This window comes from Canis lupus, chromosome 32 (assembly GCF_048164855.1).
Source record: "Canis lupus baileyi chromosome 32, mCanLup2.hap1, whole genome shotgun sequence".
Lineage (NCBI taxonomy): Eukaryota > Metazoa > Chordata > Mammalia > Carnivora > Canidae > Canis > Canis lupus.
The window spans coordinates 12,080,383-12,097,974 of NC_132869.1; the positions used below are offsets into that span (position 1 = coordinate 12,080,383).

The 17,592-nt window shown below is 41.7% G+C and overlaps 1 protein-coding gene across 21 annotated transcripts in view; it reads left to right on the forward strand.

The window, feature by feature from the left end:
- Positions 1-17,592, forward strand: part of MGA (MAX dimerization protein MGA) — a 173,996-nt gene that overhangs the window by 55,069 nt on the left and 101,335 nt on the right. For 8 of the 21 annotated variants that reach the window (XM_072808575.1, XM_072808582.1, XM_072808583.1 and 5 more), the window contains exon 1: positions 16,109-16,266. The exons of 4 other annotated variants lie outside the window; for them this stretch is intronic. The gene's annotated coding sequence lies outside the window, so the exon portion shown is untranslated. Of the gene's footprint in view, positions 1-15,886; positions 16,617-17,592 lie in introns of those variants that run through there. 9 more of the 21 variants (XR_012022500.1, XR_012022502.1, XR_012022504.1 and 6 more) reach the window with 3 other exon arrangements.

The window sequence follows — 17,592 nt, forward strand, 5'->3', positions numbered from 1 at the left end:
TCAACCGCTGTGCCACCGGGGCTGCTCTAACTTTTTGTTTCCACAGTCTTAACAAATTGTGAGGTTGTAGAAACTTTGACAGAATGGTATGAAATTATGAGTAGATGGAATTTAGCCCTAGGGATGATTCAGGAAAGCTAGGTATATACTTTTACTGTAGATATGGTCCATAATCCTTTATTAGGATTGAGTAAAAAACCACATAATCTTCTGTTTCTTCTTATTGTGTGTATGTCCGTGGTGGTGATTGTTCATTCTTTACTGTTAATTTAAAAAAATGGGTTTTTTAAGATTTATTTATTTGAGAGAGAATGCACGCACACACAAGCTCATGCACACACATTACATGAGCAGGGGAAGGAGCACAAGGAGAGGGAGAAGCGACTCTCCACTGAACAGGGAGCTGAACTCTGGGCTCAATCTCATGACCCTGAGATCATGACCTGAGCTGAAGGCAGATGCTTAACCAACTGAGCCACCCAGGTGCCCCCCAAAATGGATTTTTGATAGACAGGCTATTATAGCTTAATGGTCAGAGGTGCATTAGATTAAATTAACGCCTCAGATAAGAATCAATACAAATATAAGTTTATGTTTTTTTTTTTAAGATTTATTTATTTTAGAGCAAGAATTCGCACACGCATGCAAGCAGGGGAGGGGGGCGGAGGGAGAGAGAGGGAGATTCCTTAAGCAAACTCACTCAGAGCGGGATGTGGGGCCTGATTCCAGGACCCTGAGATCATGACCTGAGCCAAAAATCAAGAGTCGGCTGCATAACTGAGCCATGCAGGTGCCCAGAAAGTTTATGTTTTGATGAAGTTAGCTGTGTAAGTGTAAGTGATTTTTATGTATTTATTTATTTTTAAGAGGCTTGAACTCATGACCCTGAATTCAGACCTGAGTTGAGATCAAGAGCCAGATGCTTGGGTGTAGCTCGGGTGGCTCAGCGGTTTGGCGCCACCTTCAGCCCAGGGTGTGATCCTAGAGGCCTAGGATCGAGTCCCGTGTCAGGCTCCCTGCATGGAGCCTGCTTCTCCCTCTGTGTTTCTGCCTCTCTCTGTGTGTCTATCATGAATAAATAAATAAAATCTTAAAGAAAAAAAAAAAAAGAACCAGATGCTTAATCGACTGAGCCTACCACATCATTTTTTTTTTTTTTCTACCACATCATCTTTATCCATTCATCAGTTAACGGACTTTTGGGCTGCTCTCATAGTCTGTTGTCAATAATGCTGCTGTAGGGATCCCTGGGTGGCGCAGCGGTTTGGCGCCTGCCTTTGGCCCAGGGCGCGATCCTGGAGACCCGGAATCGAATCCCACATCGGGCTCCCGGTGCATGGAGCCTGCTTCTCCCTCTGCCTGTGTCTCTGCCTCTCTCTCTCTCTCTCTGTGACTATCATAAAATAAAAATAAAAAAAAAATTAAAAAAAAATAATGCTGCTGTAAGCAGGGGTGCAAGTGTTCCTTTGAATTAGTGTTTTTGTATTCTTTGGGTAAATACCCAGTAGTGTGATTACTAGATCATAGGGTAGTTCTATTTTAAGTTTTTTGAGGAACCTCTATACTGTTTTCCATAGTGGCTGCACCAATTTGTATTCCCACCAACAATGCAAGAGGGTTCCTTTTTTTCCACATCGTCTTAAATACTTGTTTCTTGTGTTTTTGATTTTAGCCATTCTGATAGATTTGAGGTGATATCTCATTGTAGTTTTTTAAAAAATTTTTTTATTTATTTATGATAGTCACACAGAGAGAAAGAGAGAGAGAGACAGAGAGAGAGGCAGAGACATAGGCAGAGGGAGAAGCAGGCTCCATGCACCGGGAGCCTGATGTGGGATTCGATCCCGGGTCTCCTGGATCATGCCCTGGGCCAAAGACAGGCGCTAAACCGCTGCGCCACCCTGGGATCCCCTCATTGTAGTTTTTAAAAAAGATTTTATTAATTTATTTGGGGGAGGGGAGAGAGTGTGAGCGCATGCAGAGTGTAAGGAGGGGCAGAAGTAGAGGTAGAAGCAGATTTCCCACTGAGCAGGGAGCCCACATGGGGCTGGATCCGAGAACCTGGAGATCATGACCTGCACTAAAGGCAAGACGAGAACCTGGAGATCATGACCTGCACTAAAGGCAGGACGCTTATCCTGCTGAGCCACCCAGGTGCCCCATCTTGTTTTGATTTGCATTTCCCTGATATCGAGTGATGTTGAACATCTTTTCATGTGTCTGTTAGCCACTTGGATGTTAAAAGACATTTTTGGGGGTGGGTGGGGATTAAACAATTTTATTGAGGGGCTTCAGGGAAAGGTCAAAGGGAGGAGGACAATGAGATCCTATGTCCTCAGCCTGGCCAGAATTTTTCCAGCTTCACAGTCATTGAAAGACCAAAAGACATTTTAAATTTAAGTAGGAGAATGGAAAAAACAACCCTAATTTTCAGAATGAATATAAAAGACATAAATTTAGGGTTCTTTTACATTTACTATAAATTGTTACATATATAGAAAATATATGAGAATATATTTAAATGTAGAAAAATATTCAGATGTACATCATATGATACAAGTAAAGGACAAAAATTGCTCTGTACATTAACTTAGAGTGGTGATTTTTGAAGAATGTTAACTCTTAAATGTGCTAAGTTTTCTAAAAGTGCAAAATATTTTTTGAGACTGACCTTTTTAAACGTTTTATTTTATGTAGTTTTAGAAATATAATACATAAGCAGTATTTTAAAAGTTATAAGTTAATTTGTTAAGAACTAAACATTGGTTAAAAAAAAAGGAATTAAACAATGGCTAACAGTTATTAGAGTGCTTGGCTGGCTCAGTCAATAGAGCATGCGACTCTTGATCTCGAGGTTGTGAATTTGAGCCCTGCATTGGGTATAAAAATTACTAAAAAAAAGAATAAAGAGAAAAAGGAATTAAACCATGGCTAATGGTTATGGAATGAATATTCTGTGTGGCACATGTACCTTGCTCTCTTTTTTATATTTGTATTTCGCATTTAATTCTCTTAACAGCTCTTTGAAGTAGGAGTTCTCTTTCTTCTTTCTCTTTCTTTTCTTTACTCTTTTTTTAAGTTTTTTTTTTTTTTAATATATTCATGAGAGAGAGAGAGAAAGAGAGGCAGAGACACAGGCAGAGGGAAAAGCAGGCTCCATGGAGGGAGCCTGATGTGGGACTCGATCCCGGGACTCCAGGATCATGCCCTGAGCCAAGGGCAGGCGCTAAACCGCTGAGCCACTCAGGGATCCCATTTTTTTTTTTTTTAGGGATCCCATTCTTTACTCTTTACCTCCCTCCCTCCCTCCCTCCGCTTTCTTAACTAGGTAGGCTCCACAACCAGTGTGAAGCTCACTTCAGGGCTTGAACTTGTGACCCTGAGATGAACCGAAATGAAGAGTCGGGTGCTTGGGGCTCCTGAGTGGCTCAGTTGGTTAAGTGTCTGCCTTTGGCTCAGGTCATGATCCTGGAGTCCTGAGATCTAGCCCCACATCAGGCTCCCTGCTCAATGAAGAGTCTTGCTCCTCCCTCTACCCTCACGCTGCTTGTCCTTTCGCTCAGGCTCTCTCTCTCACAAAAAAAAAAAAAGAAAAAAAAAAATGGATGCTTAACTGTCTGAGCCACCCAGGCTGCTCTAATGATTTCCATTTTAAAGATGATGAAACTGGGGCACCTGGCTGGTTTAGTCAGAAGATGGGACTCTTGAACATTGGGTGTAGAGATTACTTAAAAATAAAATATTAAAAAAAATAAGGGTGCCTGGTGGCTCAGTTGGTTAAGTGTTGGGCTCTTGATTTCAGGTCATGATCTCAGGGTTGTGGGACTGAGCTCCATGTAGGGCTCTACATTCAGCAGAGTCAGCTTGTCCCTCTCCCTCTGCTCTTCCCCTAGCTTGTGTACTTTTTCTCTCAAGTAAATGGATAAATAAAATCTTAAGAAAAAAAAATATAACTTTCATATAAATGAAAGTTCATATATATGTATCTATATAAACTTTTATATATAAACTTTTATATATATAAAACCTTTATATATACATATACCTTCATATAAAGTATATATATAAACTTTTTTATTTATAAAGTTATATACAACTTTATATATATATATTTTATATATATAATTATATATATATATATATATATATAAAATTACTGAAATTAAGTTAAAGATTTAAGTTAAGGGAATCCCTGGGTGGCTCAGCGGTTTAGCGCCTGCCTTCGGCCCAGGGCCTAATCCTGGAGATCTGGGATAGAGTCCTGTGTCGGGCTCCCTGCATGGAGCCTGCTTCTCCCTCTGCCTGTGTCTCTGCCTCTCTCTCTCTCTCTCTGTGTCTTTCATGAATAGATAAAATCTTAAAAAAAAGATTTAAGTTAAATTAAGTTAAAGATAAATGTCTAAATGTCAGAGACATTGCAGAACAACCAACAAAGCAGAAACAAAAGTCCAAGACCTTAATAACCTACTTTTCATAAGCTCCAATCTTTTCTCCCTTATTCCTACTGATCAATATATTAGCAAATAAGTATTGTGATCATTCCAGGGTACTGGAAAATTACTTTTGGAATCTGTGTGTGTACATTAGTTAGCAATGTATTTTTTCACTTTGAATCACAAAAACGTTTGAGAAATACTTACATAGTATGTATAATACCAAATTTAATTAATTAATTAATTAATTTTCTGAGTTCCATGCAGACTGCCTCTCTTCCCATATACTTTTAGTTCTTTAGATTTGCTAATTTCATTTGATGAACTTCAGGGTTTTTTTATATGTTGATATTCTCCAGAGTTACTTTCTTGCTCGCCCTTCTTTTTTCTTTTAGCTCTGGTGGTTCTTAACCTTTCTTTGGGGTCATACCCCTTTGAAAATTTTATAAAACTTAATGGACTCTAGAAAATTGCTACCATATATACATTACACAAAATTCTCATAATTTTGGGAGTTTCATAGGACATCCTCCCCTAAGATCATTCATGGATTCCAGATTAGAGCCCCACCATGAGATGAGCTCCCTGAAAAACTTCATTTATTTTTTAAAAAAGATTTCATTTATTAGAGAGAGAGCGAGAGAGAGCAAGCAAGCAAGCACACAAGCAGGAGTAGTGGCAGAGGGGAGAAGGAAGCAGGCTCCCTTCAGAGCAGGTAGCCTGATGTGGGTCTCCATCCCAGGACCCTGGGATCATGACCTGAGCTGAAGGTAGATGTCTGTTTAACTGACTGAGCTGCCAGGGGCCCCAATTTCACTTTTTAAAATTCTTCCAAATTCATCGGTGATTTCCCAGTCTTTGAGTATCTCTAGAGCACTAGACCCTCATATACCTTTACTTCCTGGTGATCTGAATGTCCTATTGTACTACTCTACTTTGTTCATGGGCTGTTTATTTTTTATTGAAGTATAGTTGACATACAATGTTACATTAGTTTCAGGTATACAGCATATAGTGCTTGGACAAATTTATATATTACATTATGCTCACCACAAATGTAGCTACTACCACCTATAGCTATAGGATATTATTATAATCCCACTGAATGTATATCCTATGGTATGCCTTTTATTCTGGTCATTTATTTATTCCATAAGTGGAAGTCTGTATCTCTCACTCTGCACTATTCTACTTTATATTTTAAACCTACAACACTGGGCAGCCCTGGTGGCGCAGCGGTTTAGCACCGCCTGCAGCCCAGGGCGTGATCCTGGAGACCCTGGATCGAGTCCCACGTCAGGCTCCCTGCATGGAGCCTGCTTCTCCCTCTTTTTTTTTTTTTTTTTAATTTTTATTTATTTATGATATTCAGAGAGAGAAAGAGAGAGAGGCAGAGACATAGGCAGAGGGAGAAGCAGGCTCCATGCACCGGGAGCCCGATGTGGGATTCGATCCCGGGTCTCCAGGATCGCGCCCTGGGCCAAAGGCAGGCGCCAAACCGCTGCGCCACCCAGGGATCCCCTGCTTCTCCCTCTGCCTGTGTCTCTGCCTCTGTGTGTGTGTGTCTCTATGAATAAATAAATAAAATAAAAAAAAAAACTTACAACACTATGTGTAGTTCCTTGGACACATTTTTTTGTTCTTCATCCTTTGACTCCTTGGTCATTAGGCCCCGTTGACTGACTGCTTATTCTTTGAGACATTCTTTCCTTCTTAGCTTCTGTGATGCTAAGCTCACCTATTTTTCTCTTACCTCTGTGACATCTTCTCTTCTTTCTTCCTACATTCTTCTTTTATTGCTTGTTCCATAAATGTCTATTTTCTCAGGACCTTAACCCTCTGAGATCTGTTACTCTCCATACATTTTTGGACAAACTTTTCCTAATCTCTGGCTTCAGTTACTTCCCAAAACTTTGTGTATACCTAAAATTCACATCTTTATCACCAAATGCCTATGAGGTGTTTCCACCCAGATCAGTGGTTCCCAGATGCTTGGAGGGGATTACATATTCCTTTAAGAATCCGATTAGAGCTATATCTTTCTCCCCATAGAAGTATACAGATACGTCAAGTTTTGCATACCCTTTTTAGAGTGTTCATGCCTCCCACTCAGAACCCCTCCATGGACTCCTGAGAGGTCTGTGGTCTCTTTTATTTTATTTTCTCATGAGACACACACAGAGGCAGAGACATAGGCAGAGGGAGAAGCAGGTTTCCTGTGGGGAGCCCGATGTGGGACTGGATCAGAGGACCCCAGAATCATGACCTGAGCCAAAAGCAGATGCTCAACCACCAAGCCACCCAGGTACCCTGGTCTGGTTTTTTTTTTTTTTTTTTTTTTTAAAGATTTTATTTATTCATGAGAGACACAGAGAGAGAATGGCAGAGACACAGGCAGAGGGAGAAGCAGGCTCCACGCAGGGAGCCCAACATGGGACTCAATCCCCGGTCTCCAGGATCACACCCTGGGCTGAAGGTGGCGCTAAACCGCTGAGCCACCCCGGGATCCCCCCCTGGTCTTTTTTTAAATTAAGATTTTATTTATTTATTTGAGTGAGAGCATGAGGGGGAGGGGGTTTGGGCCAGGGAAGGGGCAAAAGGAAATGGAGAAGCAGACTCCCTGCTGAGCAAGGAACCCAACGTGGGGCTAGATCCTAGGACCCTGAGATCATGATCTGAGCCAAAAGCAGAAGCTTAACTGACTGAGCCACCCAGATGCCTTGAAACATTTGGATTTAAAGTGTTTTATTTATTGCTTTTAAAAAATATTTATTCATGAAAGACACAGGGAGAGAGAGAGGCAGAGACATAGGCAGAGGGAGAAGCCCTGTGTAGAACTTGATTCTGGGACTCTGGGACCCCGCCCTGAACTGAAGGCAGCCGCTCAACCACTGAGCCACCCAGGCATCCCTGGATTTAAAGTGTTTTAAATTGAGTGCTTCTAAGTGCCAGATACTATAATAGGTGCTTAGGGTGCAGTGTAGAGTTTAAAAAGGTTACAATTCCTAATTTGTAGTCTAGTTTGTAGTGTTGGTGGGAGGGAGAGAGAGAAGACAATGAAAGAATTATACAAATAAATATGAAAATTAGATCTGTGGTAAGTTGTAGTAAGGACAGGTATGTGGTGTTTTGACAGCGTATCATAGGAAGGTCAGGAATGTAGAATCAACAAGAATATTTGGTGATTTACTAGATTCAGGGACCAGATGAGGAAGAGATAGGTATCAAGAATAACTAGGTTTCTAGGGATGCCTGAGTGGCTCAGAGGTTGAGTGGCTGCCTTCAGCTGAGGCCATGATCTCGGGGCCTGGGGTCGAGTCCCACATTGGACTCCCTGTGGAGAGCCTACCTCTCCCTCTGTCTATGTCTCTGCTTTTCTCTCTGTGTCTCTCATGAATTAATAAATAAAAATATTAAAAAAAAAGAATGACTATGATTCTGATGTGAGCAACTATGTGGATACAGAGAGAAGCCTGATTGGTTTCTAGTTTGGTCATGTCCATACCAACTTAAGCAGTGGCCACAGGTAATTTTCTTAAAACACATGAGTTTGTCATAGATCTTCTTATGGTCCCTTGATGGCTCTTCTTTTTCTGCAAGATGAATTCTCAACTCTTGATTGCTAGGTGTATTGTATAATATGGCTCCCTTTGCCTTTTCTAGTCCTGTATAGCTTTGTTCCTCCACAGATCATGGGCATTTTTAATTGTAGCCATATTACAGTAATTGTGCTCCCTGAATGTGTTCCCTCTCTTCGTTCCTCTGTCTTTACATAGGTTGCTTTCTCTCCGAAATGCTTTTCTTCTGTACCCATCTGCCTCTGCTCTTTGATACCTTACTAACTTCTACTCATTCTTAGCTTTCTCTGGGAATTCTTTTTGGACTTCCTTACTCTGATTTAGCTGCCCTTTGTTTGTGCTTCCCTTGTACTCTGGGCAGAGAGCCATTCTTACAAATAGGATTCTTTAGTTTTTGCTTCATTATTGATTATAGGTTATGTGAAAATTGGTTGTCTGATAATTGATTGCAAACTCTTGAGAGTAGGAATGTCTTATCTGTGTTCCAAGATCTGTATGTGGTAAATGCTCGATAAATGTTTGACTTGAGGAATTAATGAATACTCTGTGCTTTTATATAGTGTGCCTTTGTATAAATTGTTCTCTTTAAAATGCTTTCTTTGCTTTGTCAACTTCTAGACATCCTTTATTACTGAGCCAATATTATTTGTTTTTTTAAACAGATTTTTAAAAAAGATTTTATTTATTCATGAGAGAGAGAGAGAAAGAGACAGAGAGGTAGAGACATAGGCAGAGGGAGAAGTAGGCTCCATGCAGAAAGCCCGATGTGGGACTCGATTCCAGGACTTGGGGGTCACGCCCTGAGCCAAAGGCAGATGCTCAACTGCCGAGCCACCCAGGCGTCCCAACAATAAGCCTTATTTGATAGTTTAGTGACAGTTTGTTCTTCCTTTGTCATTCTATAGCTTTCTTTTTTATACCCTGGTAAATATTTGACAGTATAGAGTAGAGATCAAGTGTCCCATCAGTAGATCAATGGATAAAGATTTGGTGTATATATGTGTGTACAAACACAAACATACACCATGGCATATTACTCAGCTATAAAAAAGAATGAAATCTTGTATTTTACATAACATGAATGGACTTAGAGGGTATAATGTTGAGTGAGACAAGTCAGTCAGAGAAAGACAAATACCATATGATTTCAGTCATATCTAGAATTTAAGAAACAAAACCAGCAAACAAAAAAAGAGGCAAAAAACAGACTTAATATAGAGAACAAACTGGTGGTTGCTAGAGGGGGGGATGGGTGAAATAGATAAAGGAGATTAAGAGTATAGTTATCTTGATGAGCATTGAGAAATATATAGAATCGTTGAATCATTATATTGAATGCCTGAAACTAATATAGCACTAACATTAGTATGTTAATTATACTTGAATAAAAAAATAAATGTTTAGGGGTGCCTGGAGTGGCTCAGTGTCTGCCTTCAGCTTGGATTGTGGTCTTGGGGTCCTGGAATTGAGCCCCGTGTTGGGCTCTTTGCTCAGCAGGGAGCCTGCTTCTCCCTCTCTGTTCTCTCTCTCTCTCTCTCTCTCTCTCTCTCTATATATATATATAATGAGCATCATGGAGTTGTAGATTGGATAAATAGTTCTTAAATGTCCAATTCCATTTCACAGGGTGGGTTACCTCTACATGGTCCTAGTCTTACCTGTTGCATTGACTTATAACTTCATTGTTCTATAAAGGCAGCCCTATCTATCCCCAAATTCTGGATAATTTATTATAGTTCTTCGTATACTATGTAGATGCTGGCTACCTGCAATGCCCCCATTTCTTTCTCTTTAATTTTATTTCTCCTTCATGACCAGCTCAAAAGTCCACTCATCTTTGTAATTTTTGTAGATTACCTAGGTTGTGTATGTTCTACAGTGTTTCTAGAGAGCTTTTTTGAAACTGCCACCAAAGTATTGCAATGTGATCATCCAGTCTCTTTATCTAGAACTTGAGCTTCATGAAGGAACTTTTATTTGTTCCTTTAACCCTGGTTCAGTGCCTAGTTGGTGCTTAACAAATACTTAGTGAACTGATTGTATCCTTATTTATTTTGCGTTTAGATAACCCAGAGAATGTTGGGTGGAAATAGTATTGGGATGAAAAATACTGTCCCTGTCTCTCTAATTTATGGTCTGTAGATGGGTAATTTGGATAATACACTGCATTCAAGTTGCCTGAGTAATCTTTATATTCTCTATTTCAGTATAGCTTTCTCTTCTCCTTTAACAGGTGTTCCCTGCCCTCCAGTGGTTAGATCATGGCTAACATATTTAGTAAAGGTAAAGGTCATAAAATCCTTTTATGGTTTCTTTTTAAGTCATGTTTAAAATCCCATTAATTTTCAGATAAAACCGTGCCCCCCCCATTTTTCCTTCTGTCTAATATGCCTGAAGCCCAGCTTAATCTAAGTGTAGCTTGATCTGCCTGTTCTTTTGCCAAAGTGAGCCACCATGTGTCCCACAGTTTTTAAGTATGCAGTGATTAGTTAGGAGATTCACTCACTCTGACCTTGGTTCTTGGTTTTACTACATTATTCTCGCGTAGTTCTATCAAGGTTCTAGGATTTTGCTACAGTGCAAAAGCTACCTATCACCTTGTTTTCAGAAACCTTCCTCCCTCCTCTCTTCCCATCACACACTGAAAAGTAGCTTGCTAATAACCATGTGGCTGTCCTTTAGACTGGATTGGGAGGTCTTCCTGTAGTCTGGTTGGAGTCTATTGGCTAACATTCTTTTCTCCTCTATTGCTATTGGTGAGGATAGGCTGACTCTTGATTTCTTGGCAAGGTGACTTATACCCCATCCTGTGCCTTTAGTATGTTATTTTTTCTCAGAAATCAAATCTTAGCTATCTAGAGAGCCTTGCTATATATGGCTAGCAGTTACTTCTAAATACCTGCTGCAGTTTTCAATAGTATATCATGAAATAAGGACAATGTAGTAAATTTTTCATCTATCTAAATATTCAAAATAAAAGACTATTACTCGTTTTATGTTCTCCCTAGATTTTGTCTTAAAATATCCATATTTATTATTACTTTAAAAAGATTTATTTATTTATTTATTTGAGAGAGAGAGTGAGCCAGGTGAGCACAGTTGGGGAGGCACAGGGAGATGGAGACAAGCAGACTCCCTGCTGAGCGGGGAGCCGGATGTGGGGCTCAGTACCAGGACCCCGAGATCATGACCTGAGCTGAAATTAGGAGTTGGATGCTTAACCACCTGAGCCACCCAGGAGCCCCTAAAATATCCGTTATTTTAAGAAAGAATGGTAATAGTAGGCAGTATGCTTTATAATCTAAAAATTTGGTCACTTTCTGATGGTCAACTAAATCTTTTTTGAGGGGAAATTTTACTGATCTGTACTGTCCAGTAGTTTAGGAACTGCTCTGTTAACCATAGCTCATTTCCATGAAGCATCATGGTCCTTCATGTAAAGTAAGCATGACTTCTTTCATATGCATTTGCGGGCAATTTCTCAGTGTCTTTGTCTGTCATAGGCTTCTTGATTTTTTTGCCTGATTCCAGTCTTGAAGGTTACTTGCTGTTTCCCAGTTCTCTTCTTTGGCCAGTAGTTCTGCTTTCTGTTATTGTAGGTTCTCATGCGGTCCCCCCCCCCCCCCGCCCCCCCAGGCATTTTAATCTCTGTGTAGCTCTAGGCTTAGTTATGTAAATTTCTTGTTTTTCTTTTTATGCTTTTCCAGATAAGATGTTTCTTGTAAGGGCTCAGTAATACATTGACAACTTTCATTGTTTGTTTCTTTTAGACCTATTCTTTTTTATTTTGTAATTCATCTGAAACTAGCATTTTAAACTTCATTTACATTACTGATTTTTGACATTTTTCTTTTAGGTTTTAGTAAAACAAATTCACTGTTACTAAGGTATCCTTTAATTCTGAAGATATTTACTAATTTTTTCTTGTAGATGAGTATACGCAGATGGCAGATTTCATTACAACTTGTTGCTTTTATTACCAGATGGTAAATTATAGAATCATAATATTTCTTTACAATGCAAAGAATCTGTTTGCCTTTGTTGATTTTCTAAGTGATATTCAGTTGAAAGTCTTTCAGGCAAAAAGCAATCAATAAGTAATTAGACTGGGATCCCTGGGTGGCGCAGCAGTTTGGCGCCTACTTTTGGCCCAGGGCGCGATCCTGGAGACCTGGGATCGATCCCACGTCGGGCTCCCAGTGCATGGAGCCTGCTTCTCCCTCTGCCTATGTCTCTGCCTCTCTCTTTCTCTCTCTCTCTCTCTGTGTAACTATCATAAATAAATTAAAAAAAAAAGTAATTAGACTTTCCTAGGCAAATATTCTTATCTTTTCTAGTATCTATCAGTAATATTTACCTTTCCTCTAAGGAGAAATAATTTGTGATGATAGTCAGTGGTACTAGTTTTTTCTAATTAAAAGTGTACCCCCTTTGGAAAACATTGATCAAAGCAGAATGCTTGTTTGTATGTATAACATGAGTGTGGTTAAATGTGTACTTAGCCTGTTTTCCAAATCCCAAATTGTTAGGAAATCAGTATTTGATATTTGGACTTGCCTGGAAAACTGGGACCTATGGTTTCCATATTGATTTATTTAACAGATTGTGTTTGCTGTATTCTAGGCATTGTGGTAGGCACTAGAACAGAGTGCCTACTAGAGCTGACAGTCTAGTGGGCAAGACATTAACTAATACATAGTTTTAAAAATAGAGTTGTGGCAGGTGCTATAAAGAAATACAGGGTACTATGAGAGTATATTACAAGGAAACCTCATCTGATCCTTCCTTGGTAGTTAAGAAAAGTTTCCTGAGAAAGTGTTACAAACTTATGTATGAAGGGTAAGTGAATAGCAGTTAGGTTTGAGTCATCTGGGAAGATCTTAGCAAAGGGTAAGGAACATGATTATGTGGGCTTGAGATATGAGGCAGCAAGAGGGAATGGTATTTCTTAATGAACATTTATAGCATTCTGTCACATTTCTGTCCTCTTTTTCATCCTTACCTCTCTTGACATTTTCTAAAACATGCTTTTAATCACAATACTATGCTGGTTAAGAAACTTTTAGAGCTCTTCATTGATTATTGGCTCCGTGAAGGTAGGACTTTTTCCGCTTTTTAATTCCTTAGTCCAGGTTTCACATATTGGAGCTAGTCATACTTTGCCCCTAGATAGGAGTTGGTTTTAGTTGCAGTACTAAATGGTAGGCAGTACTAAATGGAGTTGTGTATAAGCTAACATGATTCTTTTTTTCCTGCTGCCTAGCACACAAGTTTATTGCAAGTGTAGGACTTTTTGTAAAAAGCTTTTTTGGTAACCTAGTCTGTATGTAGCTCTTCTATGAATGGTTTTTACTGTGTTGATTTAAGAATACTGTAAATAAGACCATAATCCAGGGGTTTTGGGGTGTGTTTGGTGAGTTTTGTCTAAAGAGTTGAGATGATGAAGACCAAAGATTTTAGCCATTTGAGAGAAGTAGGTCACTAGTAGATACTGGAATTGAGTAGATGGCATCTGAGTAGATTGGATAAGGAATATAGTAGGTTTTGTTGGTGGATTCTGTTAAGTTGTGCCAACTTTTCAGAGTTCTAGTGTAGACATCTGAACAGTGCAAGAAGTGCCAGTCTTTCCCTTATCCTCAGCACATACAAGGCATTCAAATATTTGAAAAGGGAAAATGTGCGTTAAGTGGAATAGGGCCTATGTGTTTATAGAGCAATCTTAGATCAAGACTGCGTTTGTTTTCCATGCATTCTCTATTCCCACCTCCCTATATTTATTAAAATATCTTTGAAAGCTCAACCAAGGGAAATATTTTTGTGTTAGGCTGATGAACAGGGGTTGGTTATAACTGAAATGAAAATTTTAAAAAAGATTTTATTAGAGAGTGTGCATGAGCCGGAGGAGGAGAAGAGGGAGAAGGTGTTAATCTCTAGGAGGCTCCATGCTGAGTGCAGAGCCCTATTTGGCTTGATCCCATGACCGTAAGATCACTCACTACCTGAGCTCATACCAGGAGTCCAATGCCTGACAGAGCTACCCAGGTGCCTCTTTGAAATGAGAGAATTCTAATAGCAAGGTGAAACACAGGAGTGTTAGATTTAGCAGTTAGCTGGGCATTTTTAAAACTTGTGTTATATAAGGATGCCTTTTATTTTTAAAAGATTTTTTTTTTTTTTTTTTTAAGAGAAAGAGCATATGTGAGTGGGGGGAGGGATAGAGGCAGAGTAAGTATCTCAAGCAGACTCTGTGCTGAGTGTTAGGTCCAGATGCGGGGCTTCATAACCCTGAGTTCACGACCTGAGTGGAAACCAAGAATCCCACACTTAACCAACTGCACTGCACAGGCGCCCCTGATGGTAGTTTTAAAGGATCTGGCATTTCATGTTTGCTTGGCTTAGCGGAAGAGTAGCAAAGAAAATCTCTACTCCCCCGAGTCCCCCTCAAGGTATCCTCTGAGATTCTCCAATGAGAGGTATGTTAACTTGTCTCTTTTGGGATGCAGCTACCATTAGATACAGGTTGTTAACCAGTCATTAGTCATTTACATCTTAGATGGTTTAATTCTAAGTCAACACATTTCTGCCTTTAATTTTGTATGAGGAAACGTTAGACCCTAGAGAGGAAAGCATTCTTGGAAGAGGTGGAAGATTTCGACAAGTAAGGAAAAGAGGTTTTTGGGGTCAGGGAAGAGGAGGAAGGTGTTAAAGAAACTGGTATTTTTCAGTTTTGCCTAGAATCTTGGGCATTATTCATTAGTTGCACTTGTGATGCTCTTGTTGACAATGGCCGCATGGGGGTTTCAGAGTAACTTCAGAAGTTTGTAATCTTTAGCCTACACATTTTCCAGTCCATACTAATTCCAGCAGTTTCTTCCCATGCTGTGACAGAGGAACAGCAGAATGAAGAGAAAGAATACTTTTCTTCCTAATATGCTTCCGGCCCAGTTCTGATCAATTATGTTGGATAAGCTTCTCTTTGCTCCTTTCTTTCAACTAACCCCCTCATTCTCCTTTTTCATAGTGTTTTGTATTAGATCACCTAGCAATATGTTCTCAGTACTTTCTAAGAGTGGAAGAATCGTTTGTAAACCTGAACCACAATTTCTGCTCTATCTACCGACTTCTATTTTGTCTCTGTTCTTTCTCAACTTTATTTTTTCTTTCTCAACTTTAAACAACTCTCCCTCTTTGAGTGTTAGCAGGTCAGAAGAAGGAGCAGCTGATAAGGGGTAGGGAAGAAGGAATAATTTTTGATGTTTGGGAGGAATACTGTTGGTTAACTTATTAGTTCAGCGACTGCCTGACATAATATTCAGTATTTTTTTTCTTTGCATTTCACAGGTTAAACATAATAGATATTCAGTAATTTTTTTCTTTGCACGTCACAGGTTAAACATATCTTGAACAAAAATTGAAAACACAAGATCAAGGCATTAGATCTTAGATAGTACTCTGTCGTGCAAAAAACTCGTTTCCATAGATTACTGTTTCATTAGGACATCTTTCATCGTTGTATCAGGCAAGTTAGTGGCAACTCTTCTTCCCTTCATACTTAGTGGAGTTTTCGGTCTCCTTCCTACTTTCCTAGTGTTCTTCGATCATGGATATTGGAGACTCGACCACCCATCTCTCCCAAGTCTTTTCTTCAAGGTTTCCCGACGGTCTGGCGTTATTCAAACCCTCAGCACATTGGGGAGGAAGACCGCGGCTTCATTTGACGAGCTTGTGAAGCCCTGGGGGCTGTGGAGCTAGATGTGGGTGGGGCTGGGTGCGGCAGGGGCGGGGCCGCCGAGAAGCCCGAGGGAAACGGTGGAGGGCACAGTTGAGAAAGCCCGCGGGCAAAGGTTTCACAGTTTTCACGAAGCCTTCGTGTGCGAGGCTGAGGGAATTCGGGTGCCTTCTTCTTCCTTAGCCTTTTTTGATTCCGGAAGCTTCATTAGGCTTTTGTCGGTTTCTGGGACCCGGAAAAGCAGCGGCTTCAGCTCCAGGGGCGGGTCCCAAGGGTCTTGTCGCTGCTCCCGGGCCGTTTGGCCTCCTGGTGTTGGGGGAGGGGCGAGGGAGGTGCTGCTCGCGCCTCCTTTTGCGCTTGCGCAGCGGGCTCTGAGCGGGTAGGAGCGCGTGCGCGGTGACGTGGACGTCCGGTGCGCGCGCAGGCTCTTCAGCTGGAGCGGACACACGGTGTGCGAACCGAACAGAATAACCCGCCCCCAGCGGGATGTGAAGGACTCCGGGTGAAGCCGGCCACGCCCCGCACGGTAACTCTCGGGCCTGGGTGGAGGGCGTCGCTTTAGGACTGGCCCTATTGGAGTTTTTTGTGAGTTTGAAGCGCTTGTAGATTTGAACAGCGTGAGAAGCGTTCCGCTGTGTGATCTTCGCACGCCCCGGCCAGGCCGGGCCTTGCGCGGGGCTGCCTTTGGCGCACGCCTGTGGCCCCCTGAGGGAGGCTGCGCATGTCACCTCGCGCGCGTCCCCGGCCTCACTTCCGCGTCGCGCAGCGAACTAACTGGGAACATCGACGCCCGAGAGAGAAGCCACGAGGCGGGCGGGGTGAGAAGCGCCCTTGGCGCGGCCCTGCCCTCGCGTGCGTGGGGTGCCGCTCCGCATGGTACGATCCGCGTGATGATTTTCGGCGCGGCGCGGGGCTTTAGGTCGAGAGCTTTGCTTGTGCGCTTTGCATTTTAGAGCTCAGGTCTTCGGGGCTCCAAAACTCTGAGGGAAACGGTGCTGACGTCGCTTTTTAAGGAGCTTGTGTGTAGCGTTTTGACACCTGTGTAAACCTCTGTTTTAGCATGTAATTTCCGGGCAAGTTGTTGAGGCAGGACCGCGCGCGAATTTAATAAAGGAGGAGGGCGAGGAAGTGAGCCGTACAGGAGTGGGAACTTGGTAAACAAAGGACCGGTGGCTACCAAGTGCAGAAACGAGGGCGGGGAAAACAGGTGGGAAGAGCAGGTGTTATTTTCTTTTTCTTTGTGGGCAGCCTTTGGCTAGTTCTGTTTATGAGGTTTCCCGCGTCGGTAAAATTGTCAGGTAGGTCTCTGCCCTTAGTGGTAGGTGGGTCTGGGATATAGCTAAATCTATTCGAGCTTCAGTAACCAAAGTTGAAGGATCTCTGTGCGAAGAATATGGGGAAGTTAGGAGATGATTTCAAACCCGGTTGAAAGTGGAAAGTGGTAATGTCTTGCTGTGGAGATTTTTGCTTTGCTTTGGGAACCCTGGGGATGCCTCCTGGGACGGATGCAAACAGGGAGGGGTGAAGGAGGTCTTAAAGGAGGGGTGACTGATGGCGGAACAACGTGAGTGAAAAAAGTGCAGCTTTCTCTGAGAAGACCACTCTCAGGGTTCGCGTCGCCAGAACAGACACGTGGATCAAGAGAACTCTCGAGCCCACCCGCGCGCCGCTAGTGGGTGTTGTGAAGTTTTTCGGGTTTCTGCGGCATAATCCCTGGCAAATACTGCTTGCTCTCCCTCTTTTTGGGCACGACGCCGCGGCTAGGCTGCAGGGAAAGTGCCTGGAGGCGGCGTGACGGCTGCTGGGAAGGGGGCTGGCCCCAGAGGGCAGGGTGGCTGGTTCTGTAGTCTCC